This window comes from Emys orbicularis, chromosome 8, assembly GCF_028017835.1.
Source record: "Emys orbicularis isolate rEmyOrb1 chromosome 8, rEmyOrb1.hap1, whole genome shotgun sequence".
In the NCBI taxonomy this organism is placed as follows: Eukaryota; Metazoa; Chordata; order Testudines; family Emydidae; genus Emys; species Emys orbicularis.
Genome location: NC_088690.1, coordinates 60,104,494 through 60,124,279, shown reverse-complemented (window position 1 = coordinate 60,124,279; position 19,786 = coordinate 60,104,494). Strand labels below are relative to the sequence as shown.

At 42.4% G+C, this 19,786-nt stretch overlaps 1 protein-coding gene across 1 annotated transcript in view; it reads left to right on the top strand.

The window, feature by feature from the left end:
• Positions 1 to 19,786, top strand: part of RASAL2 (RAS protein activator like 2) — a 170,208-nt gene that overhangs the window by 9,056 nt on the left and 141,366 nt on the right. The gene's annotated exons all lie outside the window — the stretch shown is intronic.

Genomic DNA, 19,786 nt, shown 5'->3' with positions numbered 1-19,786 from the left:
TTTTTACAGTAGATTAGTGATGTAGAGTGGGTATGGAAAGAATAAACAGCAGGCAGGCATGTACTTTTTCTTCATATCATCTTTGAAGAGACTGAAGCCCCTGAAATTGTTAGAGAAGCCGAGTCGACAGAACCAGCATGAGCAGGCACACACAAAATACCTGCACACTAGAAAAGCACCTGAAAGTATCCTCATTGTCACATGACTGACAATCAGGGTTGCCAGTTTTGGTTGGATGTACTCCTGGAGATTTCATCACATGACATGAACTTTAATTAAAGATTAATCTTTAATTCCTGGAGACTCCAGGTCAAGCCTGTAGGGTTTGGCAACCCTATGATTGAGTCACTTTCTTTTAATTCTTAGAATAAGAAAAACAGTATAATCCCTAAAGATATTCTTTCTGCTTCATTGGACAGTTTCTGTTGGAACCTTCTATAGCTGCCACCTGCATGGCTTTCTGTTACAGACTGAAAGAAACTGTACACACAGGTGCACACCCAGTAAACAGTTACTGCTTTTAAGTGCCATTGGGCTTCAGTAATTAACATCAGAGACTACAGATTCATTCCCATGTAGAATGCATCATTCTGAATTTTATTATGCAGTATCATAGCTGAGAGTTTAAATACATTAGTCGAGAAATTAATGTATGATTTGCACAGCAACCATAACTCAGACTCCTTGTGCATATGTAGCATTTTGAATTACACTATATGCTGCTAATTGTATAAGTATGTGCCTGCATTGTACAGCATAGGGGCATAGATATGCAACAACTCATCTTCATTGTGGCTAAGTAATGGTTGCCGTGGAAACTGTAACTTCAAATTTCCTGACTTTTATGCATTTAATATTTGTCAATTGTTTGTTTGGGTTTTGTTTTGTTTGCTTGCTTGCTTGGTTAAAGGGGGAAGGAAAAGAGACAAAACTGTGATTGCAGATTGAAATAAGCACTCTTGTACAACATGAGTCAAATAGATGTATTGCATATTTAACTGGAATGTTCATGCTTGAGAGTATTGCATGGTCAAATAGACATAGCTATGTTTATTTTAATAGCAGAGCTCTGAATACACATGGTGGAATGCAAACATTGCAGAAAATAGAAAAAAAAATAGTGCAGATGTCTTCAGATATGTCAAAGGCACTTGCTGTCCATGAAGTAAGTGTGTGTGTGTGTGTGTGTGTGTGTGTGTGTCTTTAAAATGTCCTGTTCAGGTCTATCAAAAATGATTGTGTGAGTTTTACCAAACTTTTCCAAAGAACTCAAGATCAAGCACAGGAAACTTCAGTCCAAATAATGGGCCTAGATACAGGTTTATGAAGAAAACACCTGCTTACCTATAACTATAGTGATACTTTTGCAATTCTTTTTAAGATACCCAAACATCCCTTGCTTGGTGTACCTGAGGTGAACAAACTTTGAACACACTTTTAAAATAAAGCCAGATCAATGTACAAATGTTTAGAGATATTGAATAGATCACTTGCTGCTCAGCCTGGAGTCTGGCACGTCTAATGCCCAAAGAATGCACAAAGAGAGATGCTGTAATAGCCTAGAGATATGGAAGCATGGCCATTGATGTATAAAATAAAATTCAAGGCAGTTTGCATTTTAATGAACTTTAATCACATGAGAGTTTAGAAAATAAAGAAAAGGAAATTATTTTTCTGGTTGTCATAATGGCTCATTGCTTCACGGCTGGAAAGCATGTTGATGTGTAGCTCACTATTCCAATTCAAGTTTTTATGCTGTTCTTGGAGAGGATGTTGTGAAAAGGAGAGGGATGAATTGTTGTCATTGAGGACAGAACAAGTAGTAATAGAATTAAGCTACAGCTGGGGAGAAAAGAGCTTAAATATTAGAGCAAACTTTAAGAATTAACTAGGAACTGAAACAAGATGCCCAACATGATTGTAGTTGTCATTTGAGGTTTCCGTAACTAGTCATGACATCTGTCTCTTTAGAGGGGGTATCAACCAATATGATTCTATGGAAGTTGCAAAATGAGGATACATTGTCTGTTTTACACACACTAAGATTCCTTATCAGGTGAGTTAGCTCAGATCTGTGTTTTTTGTTACACTTCTTGCTTCTGTGTCAAGTGCTTGAAATCTGTTTTAACACTTCTCCCTGCACCACTATTATAGAGTCCTCTCAGCCTCTGTGCACCCATCCTGCATCTCCAGGCCTCTTGGTGCTCTCTATCACTCCAGGATTGACAATAAGGGGGAAGTGGATCTCTGTCTTATGCTCGAGACTCTCATATACCAGTACAAGAGACGAAATTGTACCATCTACAAAGAGTATATGAAAATAGCTATTTTTCTGTGGAAGTTCACCACTGCATACAGATAATGGTTTGTCCACTAGATACTAGTATCAAGAGATTGTGTAATATTAATGCAGACCTTTTGTTTAAAAAGGGAAGAAAAAATTTCTGCCTTTGAAATATTAATTATTTTATAATGGAGAATTTAGAACAGCTTGAGCTTTTGTCCTATATTTTTTGTTTCAGTTGTCTGAAAGAGTAATCAGTTCTCAGACTGGAAAGAGGTAAATGGCAGTGTACCCCATTGATCTGTATTGGAACTAGTGCTGTTCCGCCAGGGTCGGTGCAAGGATGTTTCACGCCCTAGGCGAAACTTCCACCTTGCACCCTCCCCCCTCCCTGAGCCCTGCGGCAGCTCCCCCCCGCCCTGAGGTGCCCCCCTGCGGCAGCTTCCCCCTCCCCCGCCCGGGGAGCCATGCGGCAGCTCCCCACCCCAGCTCACCTCTGCTCCGCCCCCTCCCCGAGCCCCGCGGCAGCTCTCCACCCCCCCTCCACCTTGAGGCGCCCCCCCCCCCGTGGCAGCTCCTCCCCCCCCCCGCCCGGGGAGCCGTGCGGCAGCTCCCCACCCCAGCTCACCTCTGCTCTGCCTCCTCCCGGAGCACACTGTCGTTGCTCCACTTCTCCCGCCTCCCAGGCTTGCGGCGCCAATCAGCTGTTTGGCGCCGCAAGCCTAGGAGGGAGAGAAGCAGAGCGGGGTGGCGTGCTCAGGGAAGGAGGCGGAGCAGAGGTGAGCTGGGGCAGGGAGTTCCCCTGCATGCCGCCCCCCCCTTACTTGCTGCAGGCGGCCCTCCCTGCACCCCCCTGCCCCAGCTCCCTTCACCTAAAGGACGACGACCGGGGTGGCCGAAGATCCGGCTGCCGCGGTCGCCGCCGAAGAAAATGCTGCCCCCGAAATGCTAGCGCCCTAGGTGACTGCCTAGGTCGCCTAATAGGTTGCACCGGCCCTGTGTTCCACATATTCATAAATGATCTGAAAAAAGGGGTAAAGTGAGGTGACAAAGTTTGCAGATGATACAAAATTACTCAAGACAGTTAAGTCCAAAGCAGATTGCACAGAATTACTAAGGAATCTCACAAAACCGGGTGATTGGGCAACAAAATGGCAGATGAAAATCAATGTCGATAAACGCAAAGTAATGTATATTGGAAAACCTAATCACAACAAATACATACAAAATGATGGAATCTGAATTAGCTGTTACCACTCAAGAAAGAGATCTTGGAGTCATTGTGGATAGTTGTCAGAAAACATCCTCTCAATGTGCAGTGACAGTCAAAAAAGCTAACCATGTTAGGAACCATTAGGAAAGGTATAGATAAGACAGTAAATATAATGCCACTATACAAATCCACGGTACACCCACACCTTGAATACTCCATGCAGTTCTGGTTGCCCCATCTCAAAAAAGATCTATTAGAACTGGAAAAGATACAGAGAAGGGCAACAAAAATGATTAAGGGTATAGGACAGCTTCCATATGAGGAGAGATTAAAAAGATTGGGACTTTTCAGATTGGAAAAGGGGGGGGGATATGATAGAGGTCTATAAAATCATGACTGGTGTGGAGAAAGTAAATAAGGAAGTGTTATTTATTCCTTCTCATAACACAAGAACTAGGCGTCACCCAATGAAATGAATAGGCAACAGGCTTAAAACAAACAAAAGGAAATACTTCCTTATACAAGACACAGTCAACTTGTGGAACTCATTGCCAAGGGATGTTGTGAAGGCCAAAAGTATAACTGGGTTCAAAAAAGAATTGGACCTATCCTCCATGAACTTATCTATCGGTGGCTATTAGCCAAGATGGTCAGTGATGCAATCCCATGCTCTGGTTGTCCCTAAGCCTCTAACTGACAGATGCTGGCAATGGGTGACAGGAGATGGATCATTCGATAATTGCCCTGTTCTGTTCATTCCCTCTGAAGGAATGAACAGCACTGGCCACTGACAGGATACATGGCCAGATGGACCATTAGTCTGACCCAGAGGGACCATTTCTTATGTTGTGTGTGACTGTTTACACTCTGAATTTGTGTGCATCTTTGAGATCTCATTGTGTTCAGTGGCATAGAAGTAGCTCTTTAACTAAAGCCACATGAAGGACAGCTATCTGTAGTTATATTTAAAAAGCATTTCCTTCTATTGTCCAAGTTGGTCCTAGATAATAATCCCTTGTGTACATGAACCCTCATTATCACCTCCACCCACCTTCTGGCACCATACAGAATTCTTAGAGCTTACTGCAGAAATTGTGTGCTGCCTCTGTAAGTTGTACTTCCCAATAGAAAGGAGATGAATTTCAGCGATGACTGCTAAATGCACAGATGGGGGTTATTTCTCTTCCCTTCTGTAAAACCCCACTCCCAAACTAGATGAAAACATTTCAACCAAGAACTGTTACTTTTCTTTCCTCTGAAATCAGACTGGGTCTAGTGACTAACAGCCATGCTGTGAAACTGCATTTCATAATCAGATGTTATCAGGGCTCTTTAAATAGAGCCATCATCTGTAAATTTCAGTATGGTCCTGCTGTAAGTACTTTTATTTTTCCCCCCAGCAGTCTATGTATCTTTGTGAGCCTCACATGTTCTCCTTCCAGAATTTGAGACAGCTTGAAAAAATAAATGTTAGTGAGGAAGTTTAGGTGATTCTTAAAATCCTGCTTGTGGACAGCATTATTGGTACGGAAAACATACAGTACATAAAACATTAAGGAGCAACAGCATGTTTGTGCTTAAAGGATGTAAGGTATTAAACGCATTAACTCTAAGCATCCAATAAGTATCAATAGTAAAGCAGTATAGCAAAGGTTTAGTCCCTGGTGTCCTTTACTTTTCTGGGATGTGGGGGATTGGAGGAAAGTGGGAAGAAAGAGGGGAGATGTATGAGGAATCCTCAGGTAGCATTATCAGGTGTGCTGTGTGGTTGAGTGACTTTTTGGCTATTAATTCTGGCTTTTCTCCTTGTGACCCCACAAACCTGGAGGAGGAAAATTCACATTAGAAAAAAATAATTCCAGTGAAAATAAACAAAATATCTTAAATGTTTGATTTAATTTAGTTTAGAATAAAGATTCTCATCACTTGCTCGCTTAACATGCACTCTTATTTTAGATCAGACAAATGAAAGATGAACCTTCCCATGTTTCTAGAGTTGGAGGAAGAGTGTAAAACTTCCTGGACTGCTAGAAAATACTTAATTAGCTATGCCATTACCATAGTGTGCATTAACCATAATTAATCATGCTTACCATAACCATACAAAACTTACTTCACCTGTGAAATTTTGGTACCTACCTGCAGCATCTTCGCTGCCTTCCATTTCTAAATTCACCTCAGTCTCACAAGAAGGGACTTTTCAAATACATTGGTCCACAAGAATGTATTTTTGCATTGTCATGATGTTTCAGCCCTTAAGTTTCACTGGTGTAGGTTACTTCTTTCTACGTTTCCTTTATTTCTCAAGTAATAGTTTCCTTGGACAATATGCAGGCACAAAATCAGGCAAGTTACTCTACAGTATTCTGGGTAAAACTGAGCTTTGGTTTAAAAATATTTAGGTCATGTGGTGGTAGTAGTTAAAGCAAAACACTGAGTCAGAAGGCATCTGATCCTTCATCTGAGCTGAGACAGTGATTCACTGTCCAACCATGACCAGATCAGTTGTCAACTCACTATCCTTAACCAAAGTGGATTTTTTTTTTTTTTTTGGGGGGGGGGTAAAAGCCAGATCTCCTTCCCAGTTATTGCATCTGAGCCTAGTTTCCTTAGGTAAAGTAAGCTACCTCAAAAAATCCTTAAAGCTGAATTTGAGAAAAGGGTATTTAAAAACCTATTATCTCCGTGCATTGGACTAAATATAGTGATTCAGATTAACAGCAATGGGAAGACTTTATTTGTTGTGTAAAACTGAGTAATACAGAACAGAATCCCCATCACATTCGTTCTCGATTTCCCTCTGAAAAAAGGGGGGAACTGAAAAAAGCCTCTTCTGTATGGTCCGAATGTTTCTTTACTAAAACGTGTGCAGATTCTGCAGGGAGAGGGGAAGACTTGGAGGGCAGGGGAGATGGTCTTTTTATTTGTTTGTTTGAAGTGGGTGAAATCCACTAATTGGTGGATAATAGCTGGTTCCAGACTCTGGTTAAAACATTTGTAAGATGCCAGAACTGGGAAGGTCTTCCAAAATAGCATGGGGAGCTGGTGGGAGGCTTCTTTATAATATATTTAGAGTCTGCTGGAATAATACATTATTAAGGCAGTTTGCTGTTTTCTGTGGATCAGAGAAGTTCATATACTTTAATGACTTGGATAATACCCTATGAATGCAAGGAACAATGCCCCTTCCCCCTAAGTGAAAGACATTATGCTGTCTCAGTAAGATCGCACACATCTATACAATGGTGGTTGTCTGTAGTCTCACTGTATCCTCTCAAAACTCGTATAGTCTCAGGCTTCAAGATGTATGTTTGCTTCCCAGAAAAATAGCTCAAGTATTTTAGGTATTTTCCACCTCCTGGACTCTGCAACAATCAGGTGTTCATGTAGATTCATTACTCCCTACACTTCCAGCTTGAATACCATAGAAATCCACAGGCTTTCATCTTTAGAACACCAAATTTTTCTCATCTCAGACAGGTGACTTTTTCTATAGGGCAGGATTTTTTTTTTAAATAAATGGGAAACCTGAGGTCAATTCCATGAAAGCTGTATGTGGAGGGTTGACACCTAAATACTAGCTTTCCGTATTTCAGTTTTGTTGAAGCAAAACTGAGGATGAAAGTATCTGAAAGGTTTAGGCCTTATAGCAGTTTAAACTGCACAGGGATAACATATAGCCTAATGTGTGCATTTGCCCAATTGGTATTTAACTTGTACTTGTATTGGTATACTTGTGACACCCAGCCCTTACCATTCAGCAGCTAGTTCTTGACACTAGCCCAGCATTCCTCAATCTTTTCCTTGTCAATACCCCCACATAACCCTCTGATATCTGTGAAACACCCCCTCCCCCCCATCCCACTCAGGTTGAGGACCCCAGATCTTGCCTAATGCTTTCTAGGTCAGGACTGGCCTAAGGAAAGAAGATCTCCCCTCCATATTAAATCCAATTGTGCTGTTTCATCAAGAGTTTTAGTACACTGAGAATCCCAGGGTAGCACTTGATTGATCATGCTTCACTAAAGGAACATGGTTCCATGATGTAGCTTTTATATGTTGCAGTATTAAATAGGGTTGCTAGGGTAAGAAGATCCAACTCAAATCAAGTTTCAAATCAAGAGGTAGCTGAAGTCTTCTAGCAAGATTCTATTTGTGGATTAAATTATTCTATGGAAGTTCAAGATCAGGGAATAAAATGAAAACAAGGGGAATAATCTGTACTGATAAACTAATCATCTTTGTTTCCATTTAAAGGAAGTTCTCTAACATAATAAGCAAACAATTTGTAAAGAGGCCATTTGGAATTGCAGATATGAAGTGAGTTTTATGTTTGGCTAGATGGTGATGGTTTGCTGGCAAGGGAATGGAATAAGGCAGTCTTTGAGAGGTGCTTTGGTAATAGCAGACCTGCCAAATGTCATACATTGGTCATGGCACACAAGCATTTGGTCCCTAGCCCAAATACAATCCTGCAACTGCACTGGAATCTTGTGAATCCAGAGGGGTTGCAGGAGCTGAGCAGGGTGTCCTCTAAGCTTATTTCTCCCAGCTGCTTGGGGCCAATGTAGAGCTGCAGTTTGAAAGAGACAGGATGCCTCTCTTTCCTTCTCCCTGCACCACTGCTGGCTAACTAGGGGAGAGAGCTAATTGTGGAGTAAAATGAGATAGTGGTCAGCATCTACAGCTGTAGGATTTCTCTCTACTGGTAGTTCAAAGGCGGGAAAGAGGGGAGGAGATCAAACCACTTTTACCCCAGGGTGATATTTAGCTCTGGCCCTTAGACCTCCTAAGAAAAGTTCTCTGCCTCCACTTTCTCCAGGGAGAAGTGTCACTCAGGGAGCTACTCAGAACTTGGTGGCTATGTAGTAGGGCATATAATCTTTTATAATCTTTTCTTCAGTTCAATAAAATCTCTCTGCTTTTGAGAAATTGAGTGTGTATTGCAAACTAAGTGGGAATTTAACTTGCTGAGAGTGAGTACATTTAATACTTGGGAGCAGGGCCGGCTCCAGGCACCAGGCAACCAAGCACATGCTTGGGGTGGCACCTGGTAAGGGGCGGCCAATCTTGGGGTGGCGGGGGGCAGCGCGGCGCGGCATTCCGCGGGGGGAGGGGCGCTCCGGCAGCACGGCATTCCGCGGGGGGGGGGCTTCGGCGGGGGGGGGGCGGCATGGGGCGCGGCGCTCGGGGGGTTCCGGCAGCGCGGCGCTCGGCGGGGGGGGTTCGGGGGGCGGCGCTTTTTTTTTTTGCTGCTTGGGGCAGCAAAAAAGTTAGAGCCGGCCCTGCTTGGGAGTGAAGGAGAGGTAAAAACTCAGTGGTCTGAGGCACAGAATGACAGCTGAAGAGGTGGGAAGGAGAATCCACTTAGCATTGTGGGCAGGGTCATACTGATGGCTTTGAGTGACTGCAAGTTATTTGAAGTTCTGGGTATCCTTGGAAACACAAACTGTTATACGAATGGGAGCTTCTGTTTTGATGATGTCATGAGGTTTACAGAATCGTACAATGAGCCTCTTGTTTGCAGACCTGCACCAGAAGATTGTGCTGGATTTGAAACATGCCTGCATGCTCTGTAGGATTCCAGTCTTAATTGTGTTACGTTTTTGGGGGTTCTACAGGTTGGGCTGTGAAGCAACCTTTGATTAGTCCCTGGATTTTAAGGGCTCACAAAGATGTTAGGTTTTTTTCCTCTCCTGATTCTCATTCTGTTTTTCATTACTGGTGCATGCCAACTTTACAAGACTTGAAACTCAATGGAAGACAGACAAGAGAAATGAGGATCAGTTACTCTTTTCTAGTTTAGCAATAGGCTGTGCAGCGTGTAAGAAGCTTATAGAGCTCAGCAGCATTCAAGCTAATTGACCAGCTTTAAACTGCCATTAAGAGCTTCCTCACCTTTGCTAAAGAGCTGAGCTGTGAACTGAGAAGCTTTCTCTGCAGTAATTGAAATCCTGCTGTCAGGCTGGTGATTGAGCTGTCTTAGACCAACTGTAACTCTCCTTAATTTTGCTTCTGCTTCTAACTGCTTAGGCCTGGCCTGTGGAGCTGACATGAGGGCCGCTGTCTAGCTTGGCAGAAGAATATGATACACTCAGCATCTGCCAGTTAGGCTAATGTTAAGCCCTTAAGATGGGTGGCCAACCTGTGGCTCCGGAGCCACATGCGGCTCTTCAGAGGTTAATAATGCGGCTCCTTGTGTAGGCACCGACTCCAGGACTGGAGCTACAGGTGCCAACTTTCCAATGTGCCGGTGGGGTGCTCACTGTTCAACCCCTGGCTCTGCCACAGGCCCTGCCCCCACTCCACCCCTTCTCACCCCCTCCCCTGAGCCTGCCATGCCCTCGCTCCTCCCCCACCCCCCCAGTCTCCTGCATGCCATGAAACAGCTGATTGGGAGGTCTAGGGAGGGAGGGGGAGGCGCTGATCAGCAGGGCTGCCAGTCGGCGGGAGATGCTGGGAGCAGGGGGTGGGGAGCTGCTGACGTATTACTGTGGCTCTTTGGCAATGTACATTGGTAAATTCTGGCTCCTTCTCAGGCTCAGGTTGACCACCGCGTCTTAAGACTTGGGTCTCCTTTTGTTAGAACAACTCCAGGGCTTTCCTTCAGAAGAAAATACCTCAGAGAGGCTACTCCTGTGTATTTTAGCAATATAAACAATGCCTTGCAGCTTAATGCAGTTTGTTCTAAAGCAGTTGAGTACTGTTAGGCAAAAACTTGTGATACTAAACATTAGGGGCTGAGGCTGGTTAATACACTAGTTTACCCCATTGGAAGATCTAGAATATTAACGTGGCTTAGGTCGTAAGTAAGAGATTAGTGCTTTTGGCCTAGTTTCTACTGGACAGTTGACAAGGTTGCAAAAACAACTGCCCAAGTGTCAGTCTGTTCTCAGGGGAGACTCATGACATAACTGGGAATAGCACAGATGTTGCAAATCAGCATTGAGGTGAATTGGCAGAGCCATCTGGGAGCTCAGCTGAATAGGTATACTTACCATGCCTGACTTTAACAGGGCTGTTAATCATCTATCCTTTTCCTTGAAAGGGTTTTTCCAGTGCCTGTGAAACAGTTCTGCTTTTCCTATTTAAAGAAAAAACTTGGCAAGTAGCTTCAGCAACATCAGGAAGGAGCTGCCTGCTGCCTTTGCTGCTCTCATTGCTGAGACGGAGCAGGCATGTACTTAATTATTTACAGGTTTGTTTTTGTTTTCCATCTTTAATTGCGAAGGAGCTCCTGGTGGGACTGGAGCAACTTGATATGCATGAAAGTGACTGCTACATACTTCAACCCATCACCTCACTGGATCATCTTAAATTTTGTATGTAGAAAATATCTACCAGAAAACTTTAGGAATTTTCACAAACTTTGATCTTGTTTCCTAAAACTCCAGAGGGAGTTCCCTACTTTTCCTGTGTTGAGACCAGACTGCTTCTGTGTTGAGAGAGATGGAGAAGACAGCTGACTGCTCTTGGTGCAGACATAGCAGATTTCCTTGTAAGCATTCAGGCTTTCCAACTGTTGTAGAAAGACTGGTGCAGATTGAATGACATCAGGACATCTCATGGGAGATGTGGACAAACCCTCTTTAAATGGAAAATGAGGCAAACGCCTGTAAGTGATTGGTCACCAGGCACAAATGATGGAGCACATCATATCTGAATGTCCCCTTCGGCCGGGGCCTGAAGGACATTCACCAGCTCACTGCTGCAGCAAATCTAGATATAAATTTGTAATCATTGCTACCTACCCAAGCCATATGAAAGAAGACTTGTTGGTAGCCACTGTGACTCTCCTAAAATTGGCCATCACTAGTACAGATACAAAGATTCCTCATTTCTAATAGAGGACAGAAGAGCTTCAAACCACAGTTAAAGATATGGAGATTAAGATCAAGTAGGAGATGCATTACCTAGCATCCAAAATGAGGGACCTAGAAAACTGAAGCAGATGCTGCAGCCTATGTATTGGTATCCCAGAATCCTCAGAAGAAATAAGTAAGGTAGCCTTTTACAAACTACTTTCTGAATGTAGCTTTCCCACTACAAGCTCCTACCAAATACTGAGAGTGAGTGATCTTATTAGGCTGCTGGCTCTTAAACCTAGGTCAGGTGAAAAATACAAGCAATAACCTGCAAATTTCAAAAATGTTGTAAAGACAAATTCATGTAAGTATACAGGAAAATTAAAAGGAATGTTTGGTCATCAAATATTTGTCTGGATCTCAGTGTGGAATTGATGACTGAATGGAAATACTGAGTGGAAACAAGTATAGATCTTCCCTGAGCAGTTATGGTGTTTCAGCTGGCCATATGGCCCCCATCCTCCACAGTGAGAAACATATTTTTGTGTGTGTGTGACACAGAGGAACTAGAGACGGAAGCTCTGGCTCCTGACTGGTCATGTCTGTTACGTTTTGGGGTCCACCCACACCAGTAAGGGGTTCTGTCACTGCCTGCCTGGTATATTTTTGGGGCCCTTTGTACTGTGCAGCTGCGTTTCAGTTCCCTGACACCAGCAGCCTGCCCACCAGCACATGGTTTCACCCTGGCTCTCATCAGCCTAGTAACTCTCTGCAGGGTGACACCAACAGCCCTTCCAGTTCTGGGTCTCCCCAGATACATTCTCCTTGACTTCTGAATTACGAGACAGTCTGCCTGATCCCCTCTGGTTCATCACCCCGAAGGGTGAAACCAGCCATCCCCCGGTTATCAGTTCACTTTGGCATACACACTGCACACAGTTTGCTTGGGATAAAAATAAACAAAAAGTTTATTTAATAGAAAAATCTCAGATTCAAAGATGAAATAGTAAGGGGAAGCAAACATATGCACGTTGCACAGAAAATCAACATCTGCAACTGCACACTTTACACTTTTATGTTAGATAAATCCCCCTTTCTAGTAAATTACCTATTACCTTAAAACAGATTCCCAACTTACCCCTCAGCTCTAGGAGGGATCCAGCATTCCCAGACAGCCTTGAGATTGTCCCCCAGGTTCTGGGTGGTGATCAGTTCAAACCCCTTCCATTTTAAAAAGGGTTTGCAGTTTTCTTCAGCCACTAGAGATATTCAAAGTGGGGAAAACTCCCTCCTTTCTTAGTTTCCAAAGTCTGGGATTTTCTTTTCAGTTACAAGCATATTCCCATTTCCTTTGATGTTTCCTCATAGTTTTTTCCTGGGCTTGCACAATGGCTAGGTGCTTAAAGTCCATTTCATCTGCCCTCCCTGCCTTATTGCTCCACTGCGCAGTTGTGAGGTGATGCTGAAGTTGCACCACAATCACTATTTTCTGTATACACATACACACACATTCATAACCATAACCTGCACACGTATCTCAGAATGACTGTTAAGTTCAGTGCATTACAAGCTGTCATAGAAGAACTTTATTTATAGTAAAATAACATTATGCAATCAGTTGTTTTAACTGCTTATTTTTTGGGGAGGATTAAACCTTCTGTTTGGGATGTCTGGACCCTGTCACAGTGACTCACATGGATTCCTCCTTGTCTGATACGGTCCTAAAGTGTGGGAGGCGGGGGGGAATCAGTATTTTAGACCATGCCTCGTTCCTTTTTGGTCATGGATCTGTCCCTGGTTATCTGAAGTCCAAGAAAACGCAAGTGATCAACTAATAGATTACCTTTGCAGGATTGCCCAATGTGAGAGGCGCTTAAGGAAGCCGTAGAGGATTAGCTTTGGATTCCAGCCCCAATGGCACCGTGGCGAGGTCAAGCCATTAACTGTAGGTGCTGCCCGCTTCTTAACAGTTGTATTTTAATGCCATCAACATTTTGACAGCTTTGTTCAGTGGAAAATGGATTTTCCAGGTAGTCTTGATTGCACGCAGTTGGGGTAAGAAGGCCTGACCGATCACAAATGCTGATGGTCTGACAAAGTTGTCATCTTTCCAATCTCCCACCCTCAGTGTCACATTTCTATACAAGTATCTAGGCATCTATCGGCACCAGCAGCTGCCAGAGGAAAATGACTAGATTCAGTTAAAATGGAGTTGTGTGCATGTTCATGTTGGTTGGATGCAGGTACTAAATATAACGGAAGGAATTAGTGCTGGACACTCCTCTTTGTAATAATGTCCTATGTAAACGGAGTGCCTTTCATCCCAAAGGATCCCCACATGCTTTACACATTTAAAATAATACATAATCCACACGGATCTTTTCACCTACCATTCAAATTCAGCTGCCTCTTGATTGAAACATGGCCACACCATTTCTCATCCAAAACTGCTGTGTGAATGTTATATCTGCAAGTGGAATCCTTGATAGGGCCAAATTGTGATGTAACCAAAACACCAGGGTTAGCAGCTCTACTTTGGTGTGGTGTATCAATCATGTCTTTAATTACCACAAATGGTCAGAGCTAGGTTTTACTTCTCCTCAGACTGCATCTGCAGCCCTATAGTACCCCCAGTGCCATGCTGGGACATTGTTTAAGTATCTGTACTGACTTGGAGAAGTTTGCCATCTATTGATTCCCCAAAACCACTTAATGGAGCACCCTAACTTTTCCTTGGAATACTTCCTTCTACCTCAGCCTTGCTTATCTTGAGAAATGTGACACATCTTTTTTAATCAGGATTTGGGAATTTGAGAAACAATAAACGCAAGGTAGAGCCATGTGAACACATGATAGTATATTCTTCACTGTGCTTTTCCTAATGTCCTGTCAGAGCCCATGCTCCTTAAGACTTCTCTCCTATACCCCAGAGCTTGTTCACTCATCTTTTAACTGTGCCACACCTGTCTGGACACCTGTGATTGCTTTCCTGCTTAAAGCTCTCAGATCTAGTTGTCTCTAAATTTTTCAACCCTGTACTCCTCCAGTATAGTCGATCCCTGCAACTCTTCATCTAAAAGTTGTGTGGCTGCATGAGATGGTTAAATACAGTGTAACTACCTGTTTTCTAGGTATTATTGTTGTTTGTGTGTCACATCAGTGGCTTCTTTTAAAGCAATGCTATCTTAGTAGAAGCTTAAGCTGCTTATGTGGGGCAAGGGAATGAAATGAAATGCAATGACATACAAACATGTTTTCCCCCCTCTTCCTTCATTTCTTTACTTTTATATCATTAGCTTAATCACTTTCCAAGTTTGGGTTCAGTCCTATAAAGGTTCCTGTGCATCAGAGCCTAGTCTTTGTGGGACTTCACTGCACTAGCCAGGCTTGAAGTATCGGTTTCAGGTCAAAGGCAGGGTGAAGGTTCAGGTTGATGCTTATTTTAACTTAACTGCTTTGCCTGTACAGATTTGTAAGAGTAGGGGGTGCTGACAGGCTCTCAGCTGACAGCATTTACCCAAAGCCCTCTGAGAGTCTGTCGCCATGGTAAGTATATCAAATATCATGAAAACACTGACACCATTTAAATGAACCTGTTGTCAAAAGGTGTGTTAGTGCTCCCACTAGTTATATATAAAAAATAACCTCCCTGTGGGCTCACTTTGCCGTTAATTTAGTTATGAAGGAATTGCCAACCAGCTGTATCAGAAACATTAGGGGGTGAAAACCTGGCCCCATTGAAATTAGTGAGAGTTTTGGCATTGACTTCAGTGAGGCCAGGATTTTAACCTAAGGCCTTGGCTACACTGGCAATTCACAGCGCTGCACTTGCTGCGCTCAGGGGTGTGAAAAAACACCCCCCCTGAGCGCAGCGAGTGCAGCGCTGTAAAGCGCCAGTGTAATCAGCGCTTGCAGCTATTCCCCTCGGAGAGGTGGAGTACTTGCAGCGCTGCGAGAGAGCTCTCGCAGCGCTGGCGGCGCGACTACACTCGCGCTTCACAGCGCTGTGAATCCGCGAGTGTAGCCAAGGCCTAAGAGTGTATTGTAAAAATGAGCTTTCTTTGACAACTCAGAGGAGGGCTGCTTTTTGCTGCTGGGATATTGGTATTTTTTAATAACAAAAAACTCAAACCTCTCCCCAACAGGTTGAGAACTACTTAGTAATTTAAAAAAATGTTTGCTGTTAATTTGATCAGCATTGAAACGGAAATTCTCAAATATCTCAGGGCTTTGTAAACATTTCTAAATTATGCTTTAGGTCCCACTCCAGTTTAAGCTGCTCTCTCACCCTTTAATCTTGGATGTATACGAACCTGGAACCAAAGTATGGAGTTTTTGTTGTTTGTTTGTTTGTTTGTTTGTTTGTTTGTTTGTTTGTTTGTTTGTTTGTTTGTTTGTTTAAATTCAGATCTAGGGAAGCAAAGATTTTTTTTTTTTTTTAATGGGTATAATCAGGAATAATGTGACTTTCAAAGCAAATAAACTCCAGTGTCTGAAGTAATGTCCTGATTTTCCCTTTGGTAATCATAGAGAGAGAGAGAGAGAGAGATGACCTTGGGTCAGGATATGTGCAGACTTTTGTCTATTTGGGGCTGACTTAATGCGCATTAAAAATGCACATGGTTTTAATGCAAAATTCCTCAATCTGAGAATTTTTTTTGTTAGGGACAGTCACCCCCTTTTAAATACTAAAAATATCTCCTCTTATTTGCATAACACTACATATTTTTGCTGGCATTGTTAAGGGAGAGGAGATGCTCTCTTGTTACTGCAACAAAAGGGCACATTGAGACCAAATGACATTGAGGCATGTGTTAACTTCTGGAAATCATTCTCTAATTATATAATACTGAGGACTGGCTTTGGGAAATTTGCTAGACTTCTCCTGTTTTGAATGCTGTTTGAGTAATATTTTTAAAATGCTGCATGCTCGTAATGGAACGATGCAGAAATGCACCCACTTATACTACAGGTACCCATCCCAAAAAACTACGAAAGCACCCTTCAGCTCTCACAAAGCGTCACACCTCTTTCTGGAGGGACCAACTTGGACACTGGCTCTTTCTCTCCCTTCCTCTGCTCCCTACACTAAATCATACCCCTTTGTTTGCCCTGTCATGGTAAATCCATTGTTCACATTCATAGATGCCTTCTAGTTTGAGAATGATAATGTACGAGTTGCCATCCGGCTGAATAGAAGGAGGCTTTGTGGATATTTATAGACATGCTGAATGGAATTTCCAAAGCCATGGAAAAAAGAACAATGCAGTTGTAGATCTTCTGGTAGGTCAGGTGATGTGACAGGCGTGCAGTGATGCTCTCCTCAGTTTAGCAGGGGAGTATGTACAGAAAAAGAAGTTCTGTTTTTTTAAGCTCGTTACTCAACTGATATTAGCATTTGAAGGGTCATAGGGCATGATCTTTGATCCTGTGAGTAGGCCAACTGATCTATTTTTTTGAATGCCTGATTGTAAGAATGCAGAATGGAATGGATTGCATGAGACTATAGGAGGAAAATCTCTCATCAGTGCTTGCATTTTTAGGTGCCCGGCTTAACACGTTGATACTCTGCATAATGTCTGCAGGATTTAGAATAGGGGTCAGTTTTCCAGATGCGCCTTTCTAGTCCATATTTCATATTTACTTCAGGTCCAAACGCTTAGCAAAGCTACACAACTGCATTCTTGAATAAATTACCTTCAGGAGAGACTTTGGCCTTCCAAATGTTGTTATGCTTTCTTATATGAGCTGATTCCTTCACAAAATGGCCCCACACTGAGAAATGAAGTAGCCCCGGCTTTGAACCTTTCCCCAGGAGAAGGTGTGCAACGTTATCGTTAGTGAGAAATCCCAATTTTGTTATCTAATTTTCCACAATTCTTCAAACACCAGGCAATTTACTCCTATGGTTGCTAACTTGAGAGGTTGATTTTTATGTACTGAAATCCTTTTCGTCCCCATTATTCAGTACTACTTAACCTCTTGAACTTCAAATGTAAGATAAAGGCGTAGATGAGGAATACAAGAAAACAGAGCCTCAGAGTTTATGAACCACTGTGCATCTTTGACACTGCTAGTGCACTGTCATAGGTTTGCATGGTCTTTGAAAACACTTAAGTCCCAAATAGTCTGTAGTCTACACTAGTAAAATACCTCACAGACAAGCTTTTGCACAAGCTCTGGAGAGATCAGCCACCTTGGAAGACCCACTAAAAAATGAGTAAGGTGGATAGGGATATTGCTTGCCACAGAAACAGAGGCCATTCTGGGTACAGTACACAAATTAGTACCAAGAAATATCATTTTATCATGGTGCATTCTCTGTGTAATTTGCATTTAGTTTCCCATGGGTCTGCAAGACAGGCTTTCTGCTGGTTCCTAGAATGTGGACATCCAAATTGTGGCCTCCAAAGTTGCAAAAAAAAAAAAAAAATGTACTTGTAGTCACTCTCCACTGTCTTACTGCAGGTACTGTTGTACAGTCAGAATGAAGAGATGACAGAGCTGTGTGCTGACATTCATTGCTCTTTACTGATGTACATTCCCTGTTGGCTACTGGCAGCTCCTTATACCAAGATGGCATATTACATTGCCAGCAGTTGGTGCGGAAAGCTGTTCTGACGTAGCTAACCCACCTGACAGCATGACTGTGGCTGGCCCACTCTGCCTGATGCTCAGTTAAGTACTGTAGTAGTTAGTGCTGTGGGAGATGTTATTCTAGTCTATAAATCGTATGGGCTGAGTGTAGAAATATTGGATGCTATACTGGTGAAGCCTACATTTAGTGGAAATTATAATGCAAACGATTTTGCATTTTGCAACTCGCATTTAGCTTCTACACCAAAAAAAATAAGTCTGAGTAACATGGTTTTGGGTTTTTTGTGATTGTCTAAGTTAAAAACGAGTAAGGGGTTTTTGTGTGCACACTCGATACAACCACATCAAGTAAAATCCTGTTTCACAAACCTTAGTTTGTCAATGGCAAAAAAAAAAAAAACCCCATTTGGAGGTGTAATGTTCTAATTTTTTAGACTGAGCTGTGTATGTGCTCCTCAATATTAGGATAGTCTATGGTGGTCAGACCATGTTTCACGATGATAGAGATTGTCTCATTTAACTGAGTCTCCTAAACAGGATTTTGAAGAATGTTGAAATACACAGAAATTAATTGTGCTTCAGAATTGCTCTAAACTATAGTAAATCAAGCCTGTGTTGCAAGTCAGGTAGCGTAGCACATAGACATGAATTTATTGGCAGATTCAATACTAATCATTTCATGAAATATTCCCTAAAAAAATGTAGATGTTTTCTGAATGGTCAGAAAAATCCTACTGTAACAGTCTTTATCTGTGCCCTGAAAACTTGGCTCAGGTTAAGAGTCAGTGTTTTCAAGCTGGCAGATTCAGAAAATTTAGAGCTAAAGATTATATTTACCTATTTGAAAAATGTATACAAATATTAACTCTTCTCACGTGCATATAATGCTTTTACTAGTGTATATAGAAATTCAGAGTGTGTACAGCTTCTGATATGGACTGCATCTTTGAGGGCTAAATATTTAATTCTAACACTACAGTCTTGGCTTATACTCTACTTTCCTCCTAAGATTGATTGAATGCTGCAGTGTCTGAGGATTTGCTGGCCTCTAGCGGGGAAGATACAAAAGTCCTAAAAACTGTAACATATTTTACCTCTGTAGGAGTCAGTTTTAATTGTGGGTTGCTAGTGAAAGGAAAGGAGCATTAGGAATCATTTGGATCTCAGCAGAGATAAAGCAGTGTAAAACTTGAATGTAAACTAGCAACAAAATTTAATGTTACAAAATAGCCAACATGCCTGACACTTGGAACTGTGTAAAGAGGTTCTTTGCATGTATGTTTCCTAAATTTTGATAAATTAGAGTACCCAGGGCTGTATATTCTTCCTCAGATAGATGTGCTCATTGAGACTTGAACAGCAGTCTTGACCTTTACTACCATTATTTCAACTGAGGCGTTCCCACAAAACTTTTAACAGCATACCTTAATCCTTACCTATATCCTCTACATTAACAATACCAAGCCAGCAATAGCTCTGTCCAGTCACATCACTCCTGATGTGCAGCACCTCCTGCTGTTCCGGACTTGGCTGCTCCTGAGTGGAGACTGCCATGCATGGTGTGTGTTTTGTGACATAGATGCACACGTTTAAGTTTTAGTCAAGACAATAGGTGTGATATCTTGCCCAGTCTTGGAGAAAGCTTGTTGGTGATAAGATGCACAATGCATCGGTATTTAGTGCATATAATTTTAATGGGAAACAAAACAAGTTTTAAAAATAAATGTGCTCAGCCCACTAGACCACTTGGCCTCTCAACACTGGGAACCAGGCATGCGTGAATTCTATTCCTAATTCTGCCACTGAGTCACTGTATGACTTTGGGCAAACTTTTATGTCTCTGTCTTTACAATCTTTATAATGGAGAGTGACTTCGCCCCCCCCCCC